The sequence below is a fragment of the Carlito syrichta genome, unplaced genomic scaffold (assembly GCF_000164805.1).
Source record: "Carlito syrichta isolate Samal-C Ts95f unplaced genomic scaffold, Tarsius_syrichta-2.0.1 Scaffold302615, whole genome shotgun sequence".
In the NCBI taxonomy this organism is placed as follows: Eukaryota; Metazoa; Chordata; class Mammalia; order Primates; family Tarsiidae; genus Carlito; species Carlito syrichta.
This window is the reverse complement of record NW_007246711.1, coordinates 130,986-134,636: the sequence shown is the minus strand read 5'-3', so window position 1 is coordinate 134,636 and position 3,651 is coordinate 130,986. Positions and strand designations below refer to the sequence as shown.

Sequence of the window (3,651 nt, the reverse complement as noted above, 5' to 3'; positions counted from 1 at the left end):
AGGCCAAATTAAGCAAAAACAAAATGATGACTTTTGATTTTTACTTTTGTTACCAATTAAGATTTACTATTGAGTTGTAATTCAATACCAATATACCATTTAGATTGCAAGATGATTCTTACAGAATTATTGAGTTTAAGGGGAAAAACAATCTTTAAGAAAAACAGCAATTAGTAAGATTAATATGCACTCTTTTCAAGCTTCCAGAGATAAACACAATTCACGCACACACACAAAAAAAACTTGAAGAAAAAAATGCATCTCTTTCTTCCTCCCACAATTCCCCATGCTGTTCCTTTCCAACTTGGGCCCGGCAGAATGGCACCTACAAAGAAGGGTGGCGAGAAGAAGACGGGCCATTCTGCCATCAACGAGGTAGTGATCCGAGAATACACCATCAACATTCACAAGTGCATCCGTGGAGTGGGCTTCAAGAAGCGTGGTCCTCGGCACTCAAAGAGATCCAAAAATTTACCGTGAAGGAGGTGGGGATTCCAGATGTAGCATTGATACCAGGCTCAACAAAGCTGTCTGGGCCAAAGGAATAAGGAATGTCCCATACCGTATCCGTGTACGGTTGTCCAGGAAACGAAATGAGGATGAAGACTCACCAAACAAACTTTATACTTTGGTGACCTATGCCCCACTTTCAAAAACCTACAGACAGTCAATGTGGATGAGAACTAATCTCTGATCGTCAAGAACATCAAATAAAGTTATAAAACTGCTTTAAAAATGCATTTAAATGAACAGACTGATCATTTGCAGATATAATTAAGCAATTATTGATTCTATAAAAATATTACAGTTACAATATTTTTCTTTAAGGTACATCTAGTTATTCCATATTAACTACTTTATTTACGAGAAACAAGCTAGAATGCAAAGGTATTGTTTATAAAACCTGAGGTAAAGTATATAATTGGGGAAGGAGTTGTTAAAAAATAATTTCCTATATCTAGGAGGAATTTTGATCCTTAAATTTGGAAGTATAATTTACATAAACAAAGAAATTGAAACCAAGGTTAAAGATCTCAGTGAGTGGTTTAATGTTATTATGACAAATATAAATATTTGGATTAAAAACGAAAAAGTGCTATTAAATTTTTGCAAGTACTGCACCAAACTATAAGATATTTAAATGCAAGTTGATAACAACACTATTTTTAGCAAAGGTGACTGACTTGATTGTTTTTTATTCATGTTTGCATGTCACACTTGTAATGACTGAGTCAAGTAGTTCTACTGAATTTCTCAGTTTAGTTTCTCTCTGAGCATTGAATCAGTTACCCTGTATATCTCATTTGCCAGTGCCTGAAATCTAGAGGACAAATTTTATACTGATGGACTTCCCTTGAAGTAAATGTTGTTGTTATATAGTAGGATTGTTTCTTGTCTTTCCTCTTTTAGAAACATCATTTTGAGACAACCCAGATGTTTGGAATCATGACCCCAAATGTTAATTAATTTTCTGTTTTAGAAACGAAAATAGCTTCTTCCTTGGAACTTTGTATGCATAGTAATTATCAATATTAAACTTGAAGGGAATGTGTATAATGATCCAGTGAAGTTTTTTAAAAATGCATATTAAATGCACAGACATAATAGCATACTTTAAATATATACCAGATTATGTCAAGTAGCTTAAATTTTAAAATCTTTTCCTATTTTTTCTTTTTATTTCCCTTTATGTTATAGTTAGCAAAATCTTTTCTTTCATTTTAGTGAAAAATTTTGCTTTCAAAAGATGCATAATTTTTCATTGAAATAAACAAGCGTCATTTTGAAAGCATATATTGTGGTCATTGAAGTGCTCTATATGTAGCTTTTAATACAATATCTAGAAAGAATAGATTTTGTTTAGTGTCTACAAGTACTTCATTTTATAGATAATTCCCAACCAACACACACAAACATACTTCAGCCTTATGGCTGGCAGCAGTATATTGCCATCTGTGTGTTTGTATTTTAGGCAGAACATATTATGAAAATGTAGTAAAAATATACAACAGAAGAATATGGAAACCAGTTTTAAATAGACTATTCCTAGGCTAGAAATATGCAGCATGCCAAACATTATCATCTGTGCTCTTCTAAAATAATAGAGCCAAATAAATATAAATGAACACTTGCTTTTTAGAAAGAGCAAGTAAGTGGAAATGAATCAAAAGGCCCAAAATGTCTATTTCTTTAAGAAAAGGTATTTATGTAACAATAGAGTTATCTATGGTCCCTAATATTTTCTTTTTGGTTTTCCATAATTTAATTACAGCTATTAGTTGTGTTTAATAAAAGAAAAATCTTTAATGGATTTATGTAAAGACCATTCTGTACTTTTTGGTTATATTCACTTTTTCCCCATTGCTGTCTCTAAAATTAAGTTCCAGAAACTATCTAATATGTTTTTCTGTTTCAAACAAAGAATGAGAATGTTAAAGTCAATTGATATATTTTACATATTTTCTTGAGAATCATTTTGTCAATGGCTAATACTAAATTTCTGATCGAAATGGAGACATTTGATAAATTATTCTTTATGTTATTTAATATATCTGGATCATTAGAAAAATCACAGAATTTGACTAAAATTTTTATTTTTTTTCTAGATGTCTAATACATTAAAATTTGTAGTTAAATTTTTATGGTACACTTAAAAATATTTATTTTTTGAAAATTTGAACTGTCTTTATTCTGTAAGGAATTTAATGTTTCCCAATAGCATACACATTAGCTTTACACTTATTCATTCATATATAAAAATTGACCATTAGAAGATAAAAATATAAATGGAAGTCCCACATCAAAAAAAAAAGTAGTGTCTACAATGTTTTTGGAAGATAAAAAATTTGTGACATATACCAATAAGCCAATGACCCACAAGTGAAATACAATAAACTTTAGTTGTCCTGATTTCAAATGTAGCCAACAAACAAAGGCAGATTCAAAATCAGATTTAGAAGATGGCAATTATTGTATAAACTTATATAAAATGAAAAAATCTTTGAAAGAAACTATGATGTTAGACTATAGATAGTGGTTTTGATCCACATTTCCTGGCCCATAACTACCATAGCACTTGTTATAGCCCTTTGTTACAAAGTTGGGTGTGGTAGGCCTCAGGTGCAGGCTTCAGAAAGCAGTCTCTCTGACCTTCTCCTGTCCTACTGTCACTGTCCCAAGTGAGCCTCTGAGCCTCCCCTGCCTTCTGATTGTGTGTCTTAAGACCCTCAAAGAGAGTTCTGCCCTACACAGTGGGGAAAGGAATGCTGACATCATGAAGCTTCCATAAAAACCTAAAAGAACTGGGCTTGGAGAGCTTCCAGATAGTTGAACATTTGGATGTTTCTGGAGGGTGGCTTGCCTAGGCAGTGCATGGAATCACCTGTTCACCCATACCTCACCAGAGGCATCTCTTCATCTGTATCCTTTGCAATATCCTTTACGATAAAACAGTATATAGTTTCCCTGACTTCTGTGAGCTGCTCCCACAAATTAATTGAATCCAAAGAAGAGGTTGTGGGAACCCCAACTTGACAACAGTCAGTCCAAAGTTCCAGAGTCCCAGACTTACAATGGTGTCTGGGCTTAGGGGCAATCTTGGGGACCAAGCCATCAACCTGTGGGATCTGACACTATCTCCAGGTAGATAAT

At 33.1% G+C, this 3,651-nt stretch overlaps 1 pseudogene; it reads left to right on the top strand.

Annotated features, from left to right (window-relative positions):
• The first annotated feature begins 318 nt into the window (after positions 1 to 318).
• On the top strand, positions 319 to 728 carry LOC103259349 (annotated as a pseudogene).
• Positions 729 to 3,651: the final 2,923 nt, after the last annotated feature.